The sequence below is a fragment of the Eumetopias jubatus genome, unplaced genomic scaffold, assembly GCF_037043125.1.
Source record: "Eumetopias jubatus isolate StellerSeaLion01/CBP00866 unplaced genomic scaffold, mEumJub1_p1.0 scaffold_7, whole genome shotgun sequence".
NCBI lineage: Eukaryota > Metazoa > Chordata > Mammalia > Carnivora > Otariidae > Eumetopias > Eumetopias jubatus.
In genome coordinates, this window is record NW_028274813.1 from 24,659,493 (window position 1) to 24,682,158 (window position 22,666).

Consider the following 22,666-nt stretch of genomic DNA (forward strand, 5'->3'; position numbering starts at 1 on the left):
CTCCAGAATCTAACCACTTCTCTTCACCTCACTGCTGCTGTCCTGGCCCAAAGCTCTCTCATCTCTCAAATGGATTATTGCAGGAGCCTCACAACTGCTCCTTCCATGCTCATGCCCCCGACCCCATCCTTTACTCTTAACGTTGCAGCCAGAGCGAGGCCATTGCACCAAGTCAGCCCCAAATTTTGGAATCTTATTCTTGCCTACAAGTCCCTACCCACCCTGGCCTCCATTTCCTCTTGACCATCTCACCAACTCTGTTCAGGCCACACTGACCTCCTTGCTGCACCTCTGAACAGACCTAGCACATTCCTGCCCTGAGCCTTGGTGCTGGTTTGCTCCCTTTGCCCAAAATTCAAACTCGCACTTCCTTCATAGGCTCAAATACCACCCTGGGGACACCTTCCTTGACTAGCCTATTCAAAAATCCCAATCCCAAGGGCATTCCTAATATTCTTTACCATACTCTATTTTGTCTTAGCATTTATGACCAAAATTCTACATAATTTACTAAGGAAATCATGCTTCTAAAGAAAATATGACATGCTAGAAAATTATTTTTTCCCTCTACTGCACTGTAAGTGCCATAAGACAGAGAAGTGCCCTAGTTTTCTAGGACAGTGCCTGGCCCATTATAGTTCAGTATATGTTTGTAGAATGAATGGATGTCCATGGTCGATGGGATATGTGAAAATGGGACACTTATACACTAACACAACAGTGAAAATGTAGTTCTCCGCACAGTTGGTTAAGCATCCAACTCTTGGTTTGGGCTCAGGAAGTGATCTCGGGGTCATGGGATTGAGCCCCGCATTTAGCTCCCTGCTCAGCAGAAGAGTCTGCTTGAGACCCTCTCCCTCTGCCCCTCCCTGTCATGCTCCTGCTCGCTCACTCTCTCTCCCTTTCTCTAAAATAAATAAATCTTAAAAAAAAAAAGGCAATGCCTATGCAGGGACACCATGGTGTATATAAAAAGATGTTCATCACAGTGTTGTTCAGAACAGCAGAAAACTGGACACATACCCAAATGTTAGTCCATAGGGAAAGAGTTCATTGAATCCTGGTTCATGTACACTATGGAATATTGAGACTATGCACCTTTCACAAGAATGGCCAATAGAAAAGGACGCCAAGATACATTGGTTATTTAAAAATAAGAAATTGCAAAACTATACATACAGTAAAAAACCAATGTGTAAAACTATTATGTATATGTAAATGTATATATAAAAACACTATGTAAAAACTAAATAAGACTATTATCTGTGTATGCACATACCTGTTTATAAACACATCTCTGGAAAGAGACACCCAGATGTAGTAGTGGGAAGGAGACTGGGAAGTGGTACGGGGACTCTCTATGCTTTTGTGTTGTCTGATTTTTTTTTTAAGAGCATATTTATACATTACCTATATAAATCCTTTAAATTATGCATTAGCAAACCCTATAAAGAATCATTCAGCAATAAGGAATGGAGGAAATTCATCTTTCTCCAAACTCTGGAGGTAACTTTAGAGATAAGATGTGGCCTTGTGTCGAGTGACACAGTGAGCCCCGACTTTGGGCTGCTACCGCAAAGGCTTTCTTAGTGGTCTCCGGGTCAGGTTCTCTGCTGGCCGGCTGGAGAACCAGCCGCCGTCATATTTCTGTCTATCCTAAGCTCAGGTAGTCTGTTGTGGCTACATATCTTGTTCTGTCTCTGAGATGAAAATGCCAACTGGCTTTGGTTGTGAAGGCAATAAACTGTCAACCTTGAACTGTGAGCGCCACAGTGCTGTCCCCTAGGGACACAGCTGGGCAGATAGCATCAGCGGCGCAGTATTTCTGTTAGCTCCGTGGTGAGAGCCAGAGGGAGGAGAGGTAAACTCTGCTGATTGGGGCGCGCTGGTGGGTGTGTGCACGTGTGCAGTTCCTGGGCGTGTTGTGTGTTCCCTTTTGTTAATGAGTTAACGGTCCTGTCCCCAGAGTGAGATTAGGCCTACAAGTGTGGCCGGCTGCGCTCCTTGCTCCCAGCACTTCGTGAGAGCCACCAGACACAGGCCCGGTACGGGCCTTCGCTTCTTCACCTTTAAGAGGTGCTCAGCCCAAAGGTGTCAGTCTCAACAGCTGGAAGAGAGTGAACAAGCCACCTCTCCTGGGTTTCTAGCTGTGGAAGATGTTTCTCTTATCTCTGAAGACAGTGGGGCCATGTCTGTGGCATTAGCCAACTACTTCTGCTTTTGGGGGGTGTCACATGGTGGGAGAATTGCCTACAGAAGTAGAAGGAATGTCAGCATTGATGCTGGGGCTCGGCACCAGCCCCTTTGTTCATTCACCCAGCAACTATTTATTGAGCGTCTGTGAAGTGTGAGTCGCTGTATGATGTGAATGTGACAGGCATCGTTCCTGCCCTCAGGCCCCACAGTGAGTGGGGAGAACACCCACATAAGCAGGCAGTCACCGTAAAGTATGCCGTGAGGGGCCAAGTACAAGGTGCAATAGGAGAGGCCCTTAATGCAGAGATGGTCGGGAGAGGCTCCCTGAAGCAAGTAACATAAAAGCCAACAAAGAATCAGCTAGAGTTAGCTTTACTGCCCTCCTCTAAAGGCCATTTATTATCTCTTTTGTCCCATCTGGAAACTTGAGGATTTTTTCAAACCTTAAGAGTGGATTCTGTGCAACTCACATTGAGAGATTTGTTTATTCTGTTCATAGCCTTAGCAATGTCTGCTGTCATATCGTTTGTTCACTCTGTTATCTGTGTCCTCCAAAGGATAAGCTCCTTAAGGGCAGGCTTTTTTCTGTCATGTTCACTGACATTTCCCTGACACCCAGAATACTGCCTGGTACATAGTAGCTGCTCAATAAAACATTGTCGGTAATTGAAGAAAATTTCCTTTGTTCTCTTTTTTTTTTAAAGATTGATTTATTTGGGGGAGAGAGAGCATGAGCGAGGGGAGAAGCAGAGGGAGAGAATCTCAAGCTGACTCCCCACTGAGCGAGGAGCCCGACATAAGGCTCTATCTCACGACCCATAGATCACAACCTAAGCGGAAACCAAGAGATGGATGCTTAACCCACTGAGCCACCCAGGCTCCCCTTTGTCCACCTCATAATGTGACATTGTGTATCATGAAGCTTCTTTGCAAATAATTGGCTGCAGAAAGTTGGCAGCCACATTTTGTGCATATATATGCAAATATGTGTGTGTGTATGTGTGTGTATGTGTGTGCAAAATCTCTAAGTGGCTTTTTTTGAGAGAGTCACTCCTTATCCTGACTAGGAATGTGGCTAGAAAAGCATTTCCAGCATCGTCAGCCAAACCCTCTCCAAGTACTCCTGATGCCTTAATGAGGGATCATTCATTCCACTACAAGACACAAACCTATCCGATGGCAAAAAGCACCCGAGGGCAGGAAGTGCGCCCTGCCTCCCTGTGAACCAGAATCAGGAACGACCTCAGGACCACAGCAACTGCCATATTTCCCTCCTCTACCTCTCCGTCCCTCACCGGTCTTGGCTGCCCTCCGCCTGTCCGCTTCTCTTTGCAGACCCACTTTGCTGACTTGACTTACACAGGGCTGCCCCCAAGTGGCACCTTCAGTCCCTGCCCTTCCAGGTTGGTTGCATATAAGTAATAAACCCAAATCCAAATTGCTGGAAGAGAATCGGCTTGATATTCTCCGGGTCAGTTGTCTACCCCGGTGCAGTCAGCTGTGGCCAGGGAGCCAGGGATACATTCCCCTTCAAAGGGAGGACAATGGACGGAAGGCAAGGAAATGGTTAGTGGAAGAAATGATTGGCATCTCTATTGACGTTCATTGTACAGTTTACCTTCTAGAATGAAGTGCTGGAGGATGTTGAGCCCCGATCACTGGACCAGGAGATAAGAGAAATGGGGTCTGTCCATGGCTCCCCTCTCCCCGTTCACCAGGGGCTACTCCCAGGCCCTCCCCCAAACAAAATTCATCAGTGCCCCAGCCCCCCTCCCCTTATCACCTCTTGGGCTTTGTTGAAAGGTTGGAGATGAGGGTGAGGCATCTGGTGCCCCCACAGTCCCATGGCTTTGGAGACCAGAGGCAACTGAGGTGCTTTCAGCCAGAAAAATATAATTTAAGGGCTTTGGCATCTGGCTGGGAGCAGAAAGCTGTGTTGCCATGGCGATGCCTCACTTCATTTAACAGCAGCATATCCCTGAGTTTGGTCACATCCACACTGAGGCACATGGAGCGCCTTGTCAGCAGCCCCCGCCACTCGTCTCCTGGCCTTTCCTGCAACCCCTCGGCCAATCACGCAGGTCCCAGAAGCGCCCCCAGACAGCAGAGAGGGACTGTGGAGCGCCAGATGAGTGCACAGCCTCGGCGACAGGCCCCCGAAGGAGCCTGCCGGGGTCCATCTGCTTTCCGACGCTCCTACCACACAGCCGCGTCTCCAACTCCGTTATAAATCTCCTTTGGGTGTCCTCTCCAGCCTGGCCATCGTGCCTGAGAGGATAGGCAAGGGGAGAGGAACGGCGGTGGCTCCGGGGCACACATGCTTCCCTGTCTTCTCCAGAGGGGCGGGGTCAGGCCAAAAGTCTGCAGGCACTTACCAGGAGGCCCCTAGGCACCAACTGATGTTCCTTCCGCCCACCCTCAACTCCGAGTGGCGAGTGGCGAGTGGCGGGCAGGGTGGATTAGAGTAGGGAGGAAGGCACAAGGATGTTCACTGGCTGCTCCTTGGAGCAGCGAGAAGTCAGAAACAGCCCGCATGTCCGTGACTGAGGAACAGGTGAATAAAGGGCAGGACATCAGCACAGCAGAGTGCTCTGCAGAGATTTGAGAGCGATGGAATCCATCTGTATCCACGTGAACATACGTCCTCACACTGCTGTGTTTTAGTTCATGCGGTTATGTACCCAGGGTATTTATAGTGTGCCGGGAATGGTCTGGGAAGAGGGGAGTGGGAGAGGGCTGATGGGGGTGGCTTCAGTTCTCCTTTACCGCCTAACAACCCCTGCCCAGAGCTAGTGACTCAAAACACCCAAAACCGTATTCTCTTTCCTGATTCCACGGGTTGGCTAGGTCACTCCTGTGCTGGATCTCCCCGAGCTCTGACTCAGGTGCAGGGATGGGTGACAGCCACCAGCCAGGCCGCCTCAGCCTCCATGGCCTCTTGCTGCAGTGCGCAGCACCGGCTTCCTTCAGGGACGCCCCAGGTAGCTTCCCAGGGCCAGGAGAGCAGAAGCAGGGAACCGCTGACAGCCGAGGCCCAGCAACTCCACAACAGCACGCCACACTGCTCTGTCGGTCAAAGCAAGTCCAAAGTCAGCCCAGTTTAAGGGACCGGGAAAGAGACCCCCTCCTGAGGAAGGGAATGGTAGACTGAGGTTGCAAAGGGGCAGCTGGAGTGGGATGGGAAGAACTTGCAAACAGCCATGGGCCCCTTTCGCCTTTTACTCTAGGATTCCGCACTCCGTGCTCCTGTGTTACTCAGATGAACTTAAATACATGAAAGGGTGAATCTAAGAGACATATCCAAGGACGATGCGGACTTTGTTGAAACAGAATTCGGATGGAAAAGTCGAATATGACCTCAAGGTTAGTGGCAAGTTGTTTTGTTTTTTAAGTAATCTCTATGCCCAATGTGGGGCATGAACTCATGACCCAAGATCAAGAATCGCAGGCTCCACCGACTGAGCCAGCCAGCCAGGCGCCCTGCAAGCTTTTCTTCTCTTTTCTTTTCTTTTTTAAGCAACGGTGAGGGATTGGAGATTGGAATATCCCAGGCTAGAGCTGTGGCATGTTGACTAGTGAGAAGCGTGCATCTTTGAGAAAGAACAAAGGAAGAAAGCATCGATATTCTGCTGGATTCCCAACCCTGAGAAATAAGTGTAATCAGACTTTGAAGTAGCTGTACATATGAAACAGATGTGCATATTATTACTGAGCTCTCAGACAGGGTGACAGGATTTTCCGTTCTCCCCTGGCTCTCTGCCACTGCTTGCTGGTCATTAAATACTTTCCCAGAACCGCATTCCCACCAGTAAAATCGAATGTTTCTCCCTGATAAGGTCTTCGTGGAAAAAGAGTGATGATGTCACATTTATACAGTATTCCTGCGGAGATGGTTCGGTCCGTCGGCAAGTTAACAAAACCGTACCCCCGAAGGCTGGGACAAAGAGGCCCAGGGAAAGAGAAAATGTCAGTCTCAAAATGACCAGTTGAAAGCCTCACGATTCCCAGCATGTCCAGAGTGACGGGCTGGTGTGTGCAGAGCAGCGTGCAAAGCCCCCAAGTTAACAAAGAGTTCCCAGGACACAACAGGAAGCGGCAGAAGAATGAAAGTAGTAGCAAGACTCCAAGGATGGCAGAGTCACCCCGGGGGTGCTGACCCTGTGGGGAAGAAAGAGGTCACGGGCATGGGAGAGACCCAGGGACAGATGGAAGGGAAGAGTAGGAGGCAGGAGACTTCTTCCTCACTCCTGACATTTCCTTCTTGTGAAGGAAGCTTCATTATCCGAGCTTCTAGAACTCTCTACGCCCCAGTGCTCCTCCTGCCCTGGTGGGGGAGGGTATGAGCAGTGACTTACTGTCCATTTTGGGAAGAACATGTGGGCATCCTTGACTCAGACCCACACCTTGTCTCTTTCCTAGTCGAATAGAAATTCTCCCCTCCATGCTTTTATTCCCCTTCTGGACCCTTCTGTGAGGGGAGGTTTGTCTCCACCAGGTGTTTCTTAGGACTGGGTGAGTAAGTCTGCCTAAATTTTCGGTTCAGTGTTAGCCAGCTCAGTTGGTGAAAGACTGGCCTCTTGTCGCTAATAAATAGGTGACACGTCACCTTCCATATTTACTTTTGACTTATTTTTTGACTTATACAAAACCTAAGCAGGAAATAAGAGTGCTACTTTTGGGGAGTCTCCTTGAAGCCTGTGGTAGTTATTCATTGCTTCATAACAATTACCCTCCATGTAATGACATAAAATGATAAATATGCATTTTTTAAAAGATTTTATTTATTCGACAGAGACACAGCGAGAGAGGGAACACAAGCAGAGGGAGTGGGAGAGGGAGAAGGAGGCTTCCCGCTGAGCAGGGAGCCTGACGCGAAGCTTGATCCCAGGACTCTGGGATCATGACCTGAGCCGAAGGCAGACGCCTAACGACTGAGCCACTCACGTGCCCCCAAAATGATAAATATGTATTATCTCACACAGTTTCTCAGGAGGCGGCTTGGCTGGGTGGTTATGAGGCTGTAGGTCAGGGTGCCATCATCCAAAGCTTGATCTGGGCTGGGGCATCATCAGCTTCCCACATGAGAGCTGGCAGGAGGCCTCAGTTTCCCTCCCGCCAACCACAGGCCTCTGCACAGGGCCACCTGAGTGTTCTCTTGACACAGCAGCTGCTTCTCTGGAGCAACAATCCAAGTGATAAAGGGGAGAAAGTCACAGTGCCTTTATGACCTAGTTCTCAAAGTAGCATCCACACTTTCAAGTTGCTGACAGGCTGGCCCAGAAGGGGAACAAGGCTCCATTCCTTCAGGAGAATGTCAAAGAACGTGTGGATCTTTCTTAAAACCACAGAACCCTCAACAAAGGAAAAGTAACTGGGCTCCCTCACATAAGAAGCCAGTCAAGAGTTGGAGGTGAAGTCATTCATTCAAGCAGCTTTTATTGAAAACCCACTAACTGCTAGGCTCCCTGCCAAACGTTATGTGTAAAGGCAGAAATAACACAAGATACTTTCACTCCAGATCTGGCTGGAAGAACACACATCCTTGGGTCCCTCCTTTAACCACATCCCTCCCCTAGAGGAGACTCATCCACAGCCAAAGGAAGTACCTGCCTAGAGCCCTTGACCCTCTTCTAGACTGTGCTCTGAGCACCCAAGACCCCAGAATTCTCTTCCCTAATGGCTCAAGTCTCTGGGTCGACGCAGGCCTCATCCTCAGGTTCATCTCTCCACCACTATATGCACCCCTGGGCTATCTGTGGACTTGTGGGCAAAGCGTGGCCATGCAGACTGGGGTGTCCACACACTTGGAATGGGCCAGAGGCAGGAATAGGAAGAGGGAGAATGAGCTGGAAGGGAGATGAACAGCTCAGTATGTTGTTAGATGCATGGAGATCAAGGTTCCCACAGCACGTCTTGTCTTTTCTTCCAAACTTGCCAGTGCCCTTGTCTGTAATAGGGCAAGTTTGCCTCAGCCTAGGTGAGGGGCTGATGGGAGTCGAGATTTAGCTGCCTCCGTGGTGCCCCTACTTGGCGGCCAGGGACCTGGAGCCCTTCAATGCCACGCAGTGTGGTGCCACTTCTGGGCCCAGGCCTCCCTCTAGTGGCCAGTTCAGGGACAACAGCCAGAGGCTCCTGGCCACTCTACAAAAGGGAAGGACATCTCTTCCAGAACCTTCTTTTCAGAACATATATCTAATTCTGCTGTTCTTTGCTTAGAAACCTCAAAAACACAGCCAAATCTCTCATGCCTCCCTGCTCACACACCCCGTGTCTTCAAGGGAAAGATAAAGCCCAAGGCTATTAGCCTGGTTTACAAGGGCTTTCTCAAGTGGAAGCCAGCCTACATTTCTAGGGCCACTGAGAGTCTCTCTCTCTCTCTCTCTCTCTCTCTCTCTCTCTCTCTCTCTCTCACATACACACACGCACACGCACAGCCACCACCTTCAACAACCCACCATACATTTCTGTGCCTCATTTCTTTTGCTGGCAATAAATTCCACCTTTGCCCACTAAACAAACTCTTATTCCTCCATGAAGATCCACTTCGTGCCTCTGTGGCTTCCTTGGCCCCCTGTGGGAGAATCCTGGCCCCTCACACGGCTCCCCTGAGCACTTGTGTACAGAACAATCGCTAACACGGGTCACTTAACGCCAGTCCCTGTGCTAAGGGTTCCAGAGACATTATCTCTTTAATCCTCACGATAACCCTAATAAACCAGACGCTGTTACCATCCCCATTTCACAGATGAGGAAACTGAGAGGTCAGGGGTCAGGTCATGTGCCCACAGTCACACGGACAGCAAGTGAAAGAGGCCTGTGGTCACAAGTGCTCTCTCCACCTCCAAGCCTCCTCCTCAACCGCAGCTCATAGCCAGACAGACATCCTTGTTTCCAGCCTCTGAGCTCCTCCTCCCAAGAGAAGCCTGTTCTCTGAATCCCCAGCATGGAGCACGAAGACCCCTGGGCCTAGAAAGCGCTCAAGTGGTTACCCGAACCAAGTGGCTGACAGGAAGGGTTGGCTTTGCCTGTTACACTTTTTCTCAGTAAAACCCCCATCTAAGGCTCAAAATCTTGTTCTGGACTCAGAGCCAGTGGCACATGGAGGGCAGAAGCCGGGCGCCGAGATCGCAGGGTAAACATTCACTGAGGATAAAAAATAGCGTCTGACTTGGGGCTGATTACCCAAACAACAGATCCCTAATTCCCCCATCTCTCAATTAATTCACCCCAGACCGGCCAGCACTCCCAGGGTTTGCCTGCCTGCTGACCAGATTTCCCTCCTCCCTCCGTCCTTTCTCCCGGCCTTCCCGCCTGCCCTCTCTACTCTCTGTTCTCTCATCCAGCAACCAGCATTAAGTAGTCACTTTTTCCTCCACCTGCAGTGCTCAAGCTACTAGGCTGCATCCGTTTCTTCTCTTCTTTCTTCAAAATGGAAATAAAGGACCTTATTTTCTCCCTGATTATGAAAGTAATAGTCTTGTTGTAAAAAAAAAATACAAATGCACAAATATTTAGAGAGTAAAAGTTGCCACCCATCCCACTACAAGATAACCATTGTTTTCAATTGGTTTATAGCATTCCACGTTGGCGTGTGTGTGTGTGTGTGTGTTTTCATTTCATTTTAATCTGAATCATAAGTGGAGACTTCTCTCTCATGGTAATTTTATCCCAGCAATTCTAGGTTGAAATGATAATGCTGCTGCAAGGTCCTGGTCAAAAACCATCTAGATTCACTCCCAACAGAATTCTCTAACTTCAGCTGGAGAGGACTAAGAATAGGGGATATTGGAAATTTTCATTCTAGAAGATTCCTGGGGTCCTTATACCTGATCATAAAAGGTCAACATATAAAGTGGCCTTTACTGGAGCGCTTGGGTGGCTCAGTCGGTTGAGTGTCCCGTCCCACTCTTTGATCTCAGGGCCCTGAGATTGAGCCCCACCTAGGGCTCCGTGCTTAGTGGGGAGTCTGCTTGAGATTCTCTCTCTCTCTCCCTCTTCCCTTCCCTCCACCCCACCGGCTCTCTCTCTAAAATAAATAAATTTAAAAAAGTAAATAAATAGGGGCACCTGGATGGCTCAGTCGTTAAGCGTCTGCCTTCAGCTCAGGTCATGATCCCAGGGTCCTGGAATCGAGCCCCGCATGGGGCTCCCTGCTCCACAGGGAGGCTGCTTCTCCCTCTCCCATTCCCCCTACTTGTGTTCCTGCTCTCACTATCTTTGTCTGTCAAATACATAAATAAAATCTTTTAAAAAATAAATAAAGTGGCTTTTACTAAGCCAAAGGAAGTCTTCCTACACTATTTCCTCAGAGCAGGCTCCTACTTGCTCACAGAGCAGACTTACAACCCCAAACACAGCCTGCGAAGGTGTTTTATTTGGCCTACACCATATTTCACAATTCTGAATTACTGCCAATATATTTTTTTTAAGATTTTATTTATCTATTTGACAGAGAGAGACAGCGAGAGAGGGAACACAAGCAGGGGGAGTGGGAGAGGGGGAAGCAGGCTTCCCGCAGAGCAGGGAGCCCAATGCAGGGCTTGGTCCCAGGACCCTGGGATCATGACCTGAGCTGAAGGCAGACACTTAAGGACTGAGCCACCCAGGCGCCCCTACTGCCAATATTTAAAGCCCGCAGATGTTCCATATAAATTTGATTTGCAACTTAAAAAAAAAGTTTTTTTTCTCTAGAGCAACAACTGGCTAGCGCTGAACGGTAGCTGTTTCCTTTAGGCGTGCAGGCAGGCTCTCCATTCTATCTTCTCCTCTCCTTCCACAGCCTGCCAACAAGGAGTTAGAGGGCCCGTGCTCTTTCTTATCCTTTTGACCACCTAAGTTATCCGCCTGGCCGCTCCAGGAATTGGAATTTCTGAGACCTCTCTGTGTCTTTATTTGTATGCCATGACATGATAACCACCACCCTTCGGAGCAGTCCTTGGGGTGGGATTTCCTGCCGTGTCCATGAGTGTATTCGAACGCCTTGTCAATGGGACACCAATTAGGAAGACTGGAGTTCGGCACCGGTTCTTACTGAAAATTCCAGGCCGGGGCAAGTCTCACGTGAAATTATCCAAGTGGGTGCACCCTCGGAACGCATGCCCGCTGCGCTGTACTGAATGGTGAGCAAAGGTCGGCCATATCTCCTAGAGACGTCCTTTAATCACAGGGCTAAGAATCTGTTGGGCAATAAAAAAGTGAATGCTTAACCCATCACATGGCGAGAGTGACAAAATGGAGATGCTTTACTGCTTGGTTTCAGATGGATGCTTCTAGTCTCACTTTTATATTTATGAGCGGTGATTAGCTCAGGGCTTAGTGATTCAACTTTGAAACAAATTTTCCCATTTTTATTTCTAGCTCGGGGACTCATGTAATTAGAGAGCTTGAGACTGCCAGGTGAGATCTTATCATGTCTAAGGATTTTTCTGTTAATCCAGATTTCTGCAGTGTTTTGCTATGATAGATGGTATTGTTGCTGACAAGGATTCACGGCTTTCCCCTTGGATGGGATTATATTTCCTTGCTTTATTGACCTCAGGCTTGACTATGTGATTTGTTTGGGCCAATAAAATGCGAGTGGAAATAATTTATGCCACCTCAGAGACAGAGTTCTAAAAGCCAGGCGATGTTCCCCGAGGTTCTTTCTTCTCTCAGCTACTGAGGATGGCCACGCACTGGAAAGAAGGCAGCACGTAGTACGGCCTGCAGCTTGCTAGACAGAGACAGTGAGAAATAAGCCTTTGTTACACGCCGCTGAAATGTTGGGGTCATCGGTCATAGCAACATAACCTAACCTATTCTGGGGCACCTGGGTGGCTCAGTCCATGGAGTGTTTGCCTTCGGTTCAGGTCCTGATCTCAGGCTCCTGGGACTGAGCCCCTCGTTGGGATCCCTGCTCACCAGGTGTCTGCTTCTCCCTCCTCCCTCTGCTCTTCCCCACTGCTTGTGCTCGCTCGCTCTCTCTCTCAAATAAATAAAATCCTGAAAACAAAAACGAAAACCTAACTTATCCTGACCAAGACATGTGTAAACAAACCAAAAATGCTAACTCTGCTGCTGAGGCTGATAGCACAATAGATGGCAATAATCTCAACTTTTTCTATGTATCAAAATGATAGATATTTTCTCACTGATTGAGAAGTAAATGCCCTAAATTTAAACTTATAAAATAATTATATACTAATAAAATGTTCTGTCTATATGTGCTACATAAAGGTGTGTATATATATATAAAATCTGGTAACCCCTTAAATCTTTTTTTTTAGATTTTATTTATTTATTTGAGAGAGACAGAGAAAGTGAGAGAGAAAGAGAGAGAGAGCACAAGCAGGGTGAGGGGCAGAGGGAGAAGCAGATTCCCTGCTGAGCAAGGAGCCTGACGTGGGGCTCAGTCCCAGAACCCTGGGATCACGACCTGAGCCAAAGGCAGACGCTTAACCGACTAACCCACCCAGACGCCCTGGTAACCCCTTTCTAACAGACATATTTTTTCTTGAGATAGATCAATGGTTTCTTTTTTTTTTAATCATTTTTTTAAAGTTTATTTATTTAAATAATCTCTACACCCAATGTAGGGCTTGAACTCACAACCCCAAAATCAAGTCACACACTCCTCCAACTGAGCCAGCCAGGCCAGGTGCCCCATGATAGATCAATGGTTTCAATCAGACTACTGTGTCAAGTTCTGCTAATCTGGAAGGCACTCTGTGTCCTTAAGGTGGTTGTGCATATCTTGGCTCAAATTCATTATGAGTGAAATATTTTTAATTTATTGTAGTGGCACATGTATTCAATGCACACCAGAGTATAATATGATAAGTAAATCCTCCCTCCCTCCCCCAACCCTCAGTACCACTTTATAGAAGTAATCATGTTAGGAGTTTCTTATCAGGGCTGACCTCCTGGGTGAACTATCTCTGCAGTCACGCAGGCCCTCATTCTTAGAAGGACACTTACTACTCTGCCATTGCCATCCTGAAATTTTTAACAATATTTTAACAAGGGGCCTAGCGTTTCTGTTTTGCGCGGGGCCCCCAAATTATGTCACTGGTCCTGCTTCCTGTGTATCCTCCCAGAAACATTGTTACGCGTGAACAAGGATAGGTTTGCTCATTTTTTTAATACAGTGGCTCAAGGCTAACCAACGAGGAGCAAGAGAATTTCTGTGAAGCTCTTTGGGCCAGTCCAAACACCCAAATCTATTTTTCTCCTTCCCCTGCTCTCTCTCAAAGTGGGACTGACTCCTACGCACTGCATTTCCCAGGACTTTCTGAGTCAGGTGGCTTCCTGCTCAGTTTGACTGAAGACAGGGGACAAGAAGGCATGAGAAAAGGAAAAGTCAGGCTCTTTCCCCCTTCTCTCTCTGCCATGGGCAGCATCTTCAGGAGCTGCTGCACCTTTTCTATGCCTTTGGCTCCTGCCGTCAGATCCATCACAGTTCTGTCTGAAACCACCTGACCCCATCCCTGGGCTCTGTAACACCACCTCCATTCTTTACCTGTTATGGACTGAATGTTTGTGTCACCCCACCCCAAATTCGTATGTTGAAGCCCTAACCCTCGGTGTGACTGTGTTTGCAGATAGGGCCTTTATGGAGGTAATTAAGGTTAAGCAAGACCATCAGGATGAGGTGCCGATCCAATGGCATCAGTACCCTAATAAGAAGAGACACCGGAGAGCTTGCTGTCGCTCTTTGCTGAGACACAAGGAAGAGATCATGTAAGCACACAGAGAGGGGGCGGCCACCTACGAGGCAAGAGGAGAGGCCTCAGGATGAATTCTGCCTTGCCAGCACCTTGATCTTGGACTTCCCAAGATCTTCCCCAGAACTCTAAGAAAGAAATTCCTCTTGTTTAAGCCACCCAGTCTGTGGTATTCTGTTATGGTGGCCTGAACAGACTAAGACCCCTTTCCAGCTTAGGAGTGCTGGTAGCATTCTGCTTTTGCTAATTCTGGGCTTATTGTCTCCCACAGTCTTCTCAGCTTTTCTATCACCAGTTCTCTGCATCCCACTGCCCTTTGTTTCAAGTACTCAGAGTGGTTTCCCTTCTCCCGATCAGACCCTGAATGATTCACTGTGTCATTCTCAGGGGGCATTACACGGACTAGGATGTACCCAACTCCCATCACTGGCAATACAGTGTGCTGCTTAAGAAATTCACCAGAGGGGCACCTGAGTGGCTCAGTTGGTTGGGTGTCTGACTCTTGATTTCCGTTCAGGTCATGATTTCAGGGTCATAGGATCAAGCCCCATGCTCAGTGGGGAGTCTGTTTCTCTTCTTCTCCCTCTGCTCCTCCCCCCCACTTGCACACTTGCTCTCTCTCTAAAATAAATAAATCTTAAAAAAAATACACTATAAAATTAGGCTGATCTAAGTTTGGATCCTGACCCCACCCACTTCCTTGTTCAGTCTCCATAGGGGAACAGTAGGCTTACTAAGTCTTAGTTTCCTCATCTGCAAAATGGAGATGGGCACCTGGGTGACTCAGTCGGTTAAGCCCCTTCGGCTCGGTCATGGTCCTGGGGTCCTGGGCTCCCTGCTCAGCAGGGAGTCTGCTTCTCCCTCTCCCTCTGCCCCTCCCCCTGCTCATGTGCATGCACTCTCTCTCTCTCTCTCTCAAAGAAATAAAATCTTTAAAAAATATATACTAAAGTCTATCCCATAGAAGAAATAATGTTTGAAAGGTATTTAGCATAGTGCCTGGTACAGAAAAAGTGTTCAATAAATATTAGCTAATATAATAGGAGGAAGGACAGAGCCTGGTGAGAAGCTGACACTGCCCCCCATCATTACCAGAGTGTTCTTACAGACAGTCTTCGAACAGCACTGTGAGCCTCTTGTGCAGCATCCTAGGAACTTGTCTATAAACCTTACAGTACCCAGAAGAGAACACAGGAGAGTCTCAGAAAGTCAGGTTGTCCCTGATTTTATAATTACCTAGCTTAGGTTAGACCTGCTCTCTTTCCTGTACTGCCTACAGCTGGCCATGAACTTGCCCTTGCTTTCTAGGCCTTTAATCAAAGGACCCCCGTATCTGCAGTCCTCTCTCCCCTCATCACTCACTGTCACATAATCCACCCAGATCCCAGCATCTAAGGCTTTCTGAAGTAGTTGAAAACCTGAGGAACCCCTGAGAATTCCAGACCTGAACTAAGCAAACTTTTCCTGTAAAGGGCCAGATGGTAAATATTTCAGGCTTTGTGGGCCACTTATAGTTTGTGTACTAACTACTCAGTCCTGCCTTTGTAGTGTTGAAAGCAGCAGTAAGTGAATGGGCATGGCTGTGTACCAATAAAACTGTGGACACTGACATGTGAATTTCATATAATCACAAGTCACAGAATAATAATCTTTTTGATTTTTTAACCATTTAAAAGTGTAAAAAAATTCTTTGATCTCAAGTTGTATAAAAACAGGCAACAAGTAGAATCTGAACTGCAAGCCATCATTTTCTCTTGGCTTTTACTCAAATTCCTGTGGGTTTTTAGTTGTTGTTGCCCTCTTTCTTTCCTTCTTTGCTGTGTGACACTGAGTAAGTCACTTAGCCTCTCTGGGCTTCAGTACTGTTTTTTAAATTAAACCGTTTATTTTTTCAGTTTCATTAAGATATAATTGACATACAACACTATAAGTTTAAGATGTACAGCATAATAACTTGACATACATATATTATGAAAAGATTACCACAATAATTTTAGTTATCATCCATCTGGGCCTCAGTTCTTTACCAGTAACCCTGGAGTAGCAGCAGATGAATGTTTTTGTTTCTTTCATTCTTTTTTTTTTTTAAGTAGGATCCCATTGTGGGGCTTGAACTCATGACCCGGAGATCAAGAGTCCTACGCTCTATAGACAGAACCCACCACGCACCGGATGAATGATTTTGAAAACCAGCTCTTCACTGAGGATCCGGCAGAAGAGCAACTATTGGTTTTGTTGTTGTTGTTAATCTCTGTGATTTGTTTAGACATCCAGGTGAAATTTCACTTAAACAAAAATATTCCCCTCCTACGAATTAGTCTGGGAAATTACTAATTGGTCCAGGGGTTCCAAACCTTTTTTCCTGTCTCAGTCTACCCACACAAAACAAACCCAACAGTAACATTTCGAAGGGGAGAGCCAAAAACGGTGTAAAGGTTACTCTTCTCCGGGAGTACCCCCTTATTAGACAACCAACACATCAGCTTATGTGTTGGATCCTTTCTTCTGGTGACAAAGTTCCACGCACTGACTCATGGAAGAAATATTTGCTGAGCACCTCCTATGTGCGGAGCACGGCACTGGATGACCTGTAGTGAACCAAGCACGCACGCCCGATCCCTCCCGGAGGCCAAGTGGAAAGTGCGTGCGCAGAGGCCCAGGGCCTGGCTGACAAATTATGCAGGAATGCAGAGAAAGAGGCGGGGAGGAAGGGGGGTTGGATGCAAATCGACCCCGGCCTCTGTGTTCCCAGAACTGTCCACCGTAACTCCCCAGCCCGCGCTATCTGACTGCCCCGACTTCCTTCCTGCGCTTTCCCGGAACACGTCCTTCAGCGTCCCCCGGGCCAGCGCCTGCGTCTGCGCCTGCGCACGCCTTCCGCCCCGCCCCGGCCCTGGCGCACCCGGGAGAAGCGGGAGGGGCTCGGCAGCCACCCTGCGCCCCATGTCCCACCCCGCCGTCCCGCCCTTCTCGGAATCGCTCCGTGCCCCCTAGTCCCCACTACCGGCTGTGGCGTTTATTTGGGCGGCCACGTGGGAAGCCGGGGACCCTGGGGGCAGTGTTCCGGCCTCCACGCCGTGTTCTCGTCTCTGTGGGGAAACAGCATTAAGGCTGACCCCAATCTGTTGCAGTGACCTTGTCTCGACAGAAACGTTTGCTGCCAGCGACTGCCAGGAAACGCACACAAACACACGTCCTCGGGGGGACTTCGGCCTAAAATCTGCCTAAGTCCTTGGCTTTCCCTCTTGGGGGGCGGGGGCGGGGAGGTTCGCGGCGCGTCCAGTCCTACCCTCTGTTTTCTCGGTGACAGGTTTTTCCTTCTCCAGGGCCACTCCTTTCCTTCCTTCTTATTTCCCGGGCCACCTCTCTCCTTCACTCATTCAAGGAAAGTCTTTAGGGGATTGAATTTTGACTTCTGAGGAATTTCTCAGTTACCCCCCCGGAGATAGCTCGTCCCTCTTCCAGCCTTTCCACTTGCTGCCAGAATCTTTCCATCTCTCTCAGGCCCCTTCCCGCCCACTCTCTAACATACTTAACCTGGCTTTTATCTCCCTTTTTTGCTCAGCCGATAAGGTAGATAGTTAGGGGTATCTTTTAGCCCATGCCTCCCCTTTCTCTGGGAATCTCACACACATACGGAGGGGCCCTTGGTCGCCGTGTTCCAGCGTGTGACTTTGCCCCTACGGTGTCAGGGAAATACAGGACCCACAACGGGGTCAAGCCTCCCCTCTCTTCTAGACTTTGGAATTGAGCTTGAGATGCTGTTGCAGCCTGAGCTGGTCTCTTAGATGCAGGAAATGCAGACGCAGAAGGCTTTGCTGTGTGAATGTTGCACCAGTGAAAACTGGTCTGTAGAAACAACGAAGAAAGACACACGTTCTCAGAGAGGAGGCTGGAAGAGAGAGTTAACTGCCTACGAGTGTGACAACTTTCCAGTTCCTGCTTCCTGTTGGAGAGCAGCTGCCCTTGGCTTCCTTGGTATTCACTATAAGTGTGGTGTAAGTCTGTAGGAGTTTGGATGTATTTGACTGCAGATAAGAGATAACCTAAGTGACCATGGCTTGAGCCGTTAGGACATATTGTTTCCTTAAGTCTGAAGGCAGGCAGAGCTAGGGTGTGTTCAGTTCAGCTATATCATCAAGGACCCAGACTCTTTCATCTTTTGGCTATGCCATTCAGCATGTCGACTTTTCATTCTGTGCTTGTTTCTTCATGGTCTCAATATAGCTTCCATGGCTCCAGATGTCATGTCCTCACATCATTGCTTCAAGTAAGAAGGAAGGGAGCAGATGCAAAGAGGCTTAGTTTTTGTTAATGAAAAAAATCCCTCCTTCTTAGAGTCTCCATAGAAGTTCTTATATCTTATTGGCTAGAACTGTTTCATATATTTACTATACCTGCAAGACAGGCTGGAAACCTGAGTGCCTGGCAAGGAAAAGGGAATTGGATTTCCATGATTATGATTCATAGAGCTGGCAGGACATCCGCTTCTCTGAGATGAAGGAATTTCCTCTCTGTACCTGAACAAAATTAGCAGGGGAAAAGGGGGGGAAGGATTTGGTGTTGCTTTATTATTTTTTTTAATTTAAGTTTTTTATTTATTTAAGTAACCTCTACACCTAACATAGGGCTCCAATTCATGACCCCAACCAAGATCAAGAGTGACACACTCTTCCAACTGAGCCAGGTGGGTGCCCCTGGGTGTTGCTTTAAAACAAAGACTGTTGGCAACACCTTTTCAAAACGTCCTGTTCCATTTAAGCTAATTTCATTGTGTCTGTTATTTGTAACCAAAAGAATCTTGACTACTGTAAAAAGGAATGTCTCCTCATTTCTCTGGTTTACCTAATCACTCTTGGCTTCCTGCCCCATCCTTTACCCCTTCCCAGGGAGGTGGAGTCAGGTACCTGGTTGGCATGGAATAGATTTCTCCACTGGATGGGAGGGATTTATCAATGGTCCGGCTTGGGGGGTCTGGTCTCTCTCTTTCTTCTTTTCCACTGGGACCAGTGGGAGTGAGTAAAATGCGTACACGTTGCAGACTCAAACTTTCCCTTAGGTGGGTTGCCCAAGGTCTAGACTGAAGGTTAGGAGTTTGCTGTCACACTCAAACCACATGCTCCCAGACCCCTTCTAACAGTAATAGAGGTGATATTTTGTCAGGTGACATCTTTGTCAGTTACGTAATTGTGGGACCTAGTACAAAATCGGAAGTACCAAGAATTGCAAGAAAGTACCAAGAATTGCAAGACAGTGATGGCAAAGCATTAACCCAAGTGCAACTCACATGGGCTCCAAGCCCACCAGTCCAACCCTGCACTTTCACCCTTTTGTCTTATTTCTCAGTTTGTTCAGAACTTTGATAAGAAAAAGAGTATTATTTATCGGGCCCCTTCGAATCCCACCAACACCTAACATAAATTTTCAGAAGCTACCCCTTTCCTTCCCTTGTCCATCCTTCAGTGCATTCACGCACATGCCTACACAGTTCTCCAACTCATGTCAACATAGCTTCCAATCACCCTTATAGTTCCAGATCTTCATCAAAATTACAGAAATGAATATACAGAATATTGGCTTTGGCATATACAGACTTGGGTTCTGATTTTCCCTCTACTGTTCACTAGCATAGGATTTGAGTCAGTTACAGGTCCTCCAAGGAGATCCAGTTTCCTCATGTGCAAGGTGAGGCCAATGACAATGTATGTTAGGTTCTTGGCACACTAGAGAAAGTGAATAGTTTTTGAAGGAATATCATAGTCATATCTATTCATCTCTTCCCTCTTTCCTTCTTTCCTTCCTTCCCTTTATTAAACTGTCATCAAGTGCTCCATTGCCAGGCACTGAGGTAGGTGTTGAAATTACAGGATTTATAAAACACAATCCCTTCCCCATCAATGAAGAGGACGTTATTCCTGTGAGAGTTTTTTTTTTTTAAGTGTCTTAGGTTGTTTGTTTTTTTTAAGATTTTATTTATTTATTAGAGAGAGAGAGAGCGCGCATAAGCGGGCGGAGGGGCAGGCCGAGGGGCAGGCCGAGGGAGAGGGAGAAGCAGGCTCCCCGCTGACCAGAGTGCCTGACTCAGGACTCCATCCCAGGACCCTGGGATCATGACCTGAGCTGAAGGCAGATGCCTAACGACTGAGCCACCCAGGCGCCCCATTAGGTTTTGTTTTTTAAAGCTTTATTGAGATGTAATTTATATACTTTAAACTTCAACACCTATAGTATACAATGCAGTGGTTTTAGTACTTACAGAGTTGCACAACCACTACCATAATTTAATTGTAGAACATCTTCATGGTCCCAGATAGAAACCTTGCATCCCAATCCCACCTTCCTCCCCTTACCCTCCCCCCACCCCACACCCCAGCCTAAGGCAATCACTAATTTATTTTTGTCTCTGATTTGCCTGTTCTGGACCAATATGTAGTCTTTTTATCTGGCTTTTCTCACTTAGCATAATGTTTTCAAGTTTCATGTATGTTGCAGCATGTGTATTTCATTCCTTTTTATTCCATTGTATGGATAGATGACCCTTTGTTTATCCATTCATCAGGTGATACGTACATTTGAGTTGTTTCTACATTTTAGATATTACACATAATGCTGCTATGAAGATTTGAATACAAGTTTTTATGTTGGCGTATGTTTTCATCTCTCCTGGGTAGGTCCCTAGAGGAATGGAACTGTATAATCATATGCTAACTCTATATTTAACATTTTGAGGACCTGCCAAATTGTTTTACAAAGCTACTGCACCATTCTACATTCCCACCAGGACTGTATGAGGATTCCAATTCCTCCATATCCTCACTAACATTTGTTGTGTGGCTTTTAATTTTAGCTATCCTAGTGGGTATGACCTGGTATCTCATTGTGGTTTTGACTGACATTTCCTTAACGACTAATGAAGTTGAGTGTGCTTCCATTTGCTTATTAGTCATTTGCTTTTCTTTCTTTTCTTTCTTTCTTTCTTTCTTTCTTTCTTTCTTTCTTTCTTTCTTTCTTTCTTTCTTTCTTTCTTTCTTTCTTTCTTTTTCTTTTGTTCCCTTTATTTTCTTGGTTCTGGAATTTTTTTAATTAGGTTTTTTGGATAAATGTCTATTCAAGTCCTTTGCCCATTTGAAAATAGGGTGCCTTTTTTGGTTGTCTTTTTATTATTAAGTTATGAGAGTTCTTTACATATGTGATACAAGTCTCTTATCAGATATATGATTTGCAAATAAATATTTTCTTCCATTCTATGGGTTGTTTTTTCACTTTAATTTTTTTTTTTTTTTTAAGAGGCTCCACACCCAGCATGGAGCCCAACATGGGGCTTGAACTCACAACACTGGGATCAAGACCTGAGCTGAGATCAAGAGTCAGACATTTAACTGACTGGACCACCCAGGTGCCCTGTTTTTTCACTTTCTTAATGGTGTCCTTCCGAGAACAAAAGTTCTTAAATTTGATGAAATCCAATGTATATATTTTTACTTTGGTTGCTTATGCTTTTGGTGTCATATCTAAAACCATTGCCTAATCCATGGATGTGAAGATTTATACCTATATTTTCTTCTAAGAATTTTATAATTTTATAGTGCTTACTTTTAGTTCCTTGATACATTTGACTTAATTTTTGTATATGGTTAGGGGTCTAATTTCATTATTTTGCATGTGGATATCTAGTTGTACCAGCACCATTTGTTGGAAAGATCATTCTTTTCGTCCTTCAGTTGTCCAGGCACTCTTGTTGAAAATCAAGTGATTGTCAATATCAGGGTTTACTTCTGGATTCTGAATTTTATTCCATTGTTTATGCCTATTCTAATGCTAGCACACTATCTTGATTATTGCAGCTGTATGGTAAAGTTCTGAAATCAGGCGGTGTAAGTCCTAATTTTGTTCTTTATCAAGACTGTTTTGACTGGGTGCCTTGCCATTCCCTAGGAATTTTAGGATCAGCTTGTCAATGTCTCCAAAAAACACAGCTGGGATTTGGATGGAGAGGGCACTGAATTAGCAGTGTCATCTTCACAATAGTAAGTCTTTCAATCCCTGAAATGGGATATCTTTGCATTATTTAGATTACATTTTTTCAGTAATATTTTGTAGTTTTCAGTGTATAAACCTTGCACTTTTCTGTTAATTTTTTTAAAAGATTTATTTCTTTATATGAGAGAGTGGGAGGAGGGGCAGAGGGAGAGAGAGAATCCTGAAGCAGACTCCCCTCTGGGTGCTGAGCCCAATGCGGGGCTCAGTCCCAGGATCCTGAGATCATGATGTGAGCTGAAATCAAGAGTCACTCACTCGGGGCGCCTGGGTGGCTCAGTTGTTGAGTGTCTGCCTTCAGCTCAGGTCATGATCCCAGGGTCCTGGGTTCGAGCCCCGCATCGGGCTCCCTGCTCGGTGGGAGGCCTGCTTCTCCCGCTCTCACTCTCCGGAGCTTGTGTTCCCTCTCTCGCTGTGTCTCTGTCAAATAAAATCTTAAAAAAAAAAAAAAGAGTCACTCACTTAACCGAGTCACCCAAGTGCCCCTTTTGTTGTTTTTTTCTCTCTATTTTAGTCTTTGACGGGCTGTTTAATAGAATTGTTTTCTTAATTTCATTTTGAGAATGTTTACTAGAATATAGAAATACTATTGATTTTTGTTTATTAACCTTATATCCTGACACCTTTGTATTTAACTTATCTATTAATACTGACCATTTGTTAGTGTATCCTTGGTATTTTCTATGTATAAGATTGTGTCACCAGCAAATAGAGATTCTTATACTTCTTCC

The 22,666-nt window shown here is 46.6% G+C and overlaps 1 long non-coding RNA gene across 1 annotated transcript; it reads left to right on the top strand.

Moving 5' to 3' along the window:
- The first annotated feature begins 17,205 nt into the window (after window positions 1-17,205).
- LOC114206630 (uncharacterized) lies at window positions 17,206-21,919 on the top strand. Its single transcript, XR_003608701.2, has 4 exons — window positions 17,206-17,876; window positions 18,506-18,585; window positions 21,186-21,294; window positions 21,834-21,919. It is a non-coding gene; the product is annotated as an uncharacterized LOC114206630 (long non-coding RNA).
- Window positions 21,920-22,666: the final 747 nt, after the last annotated feature.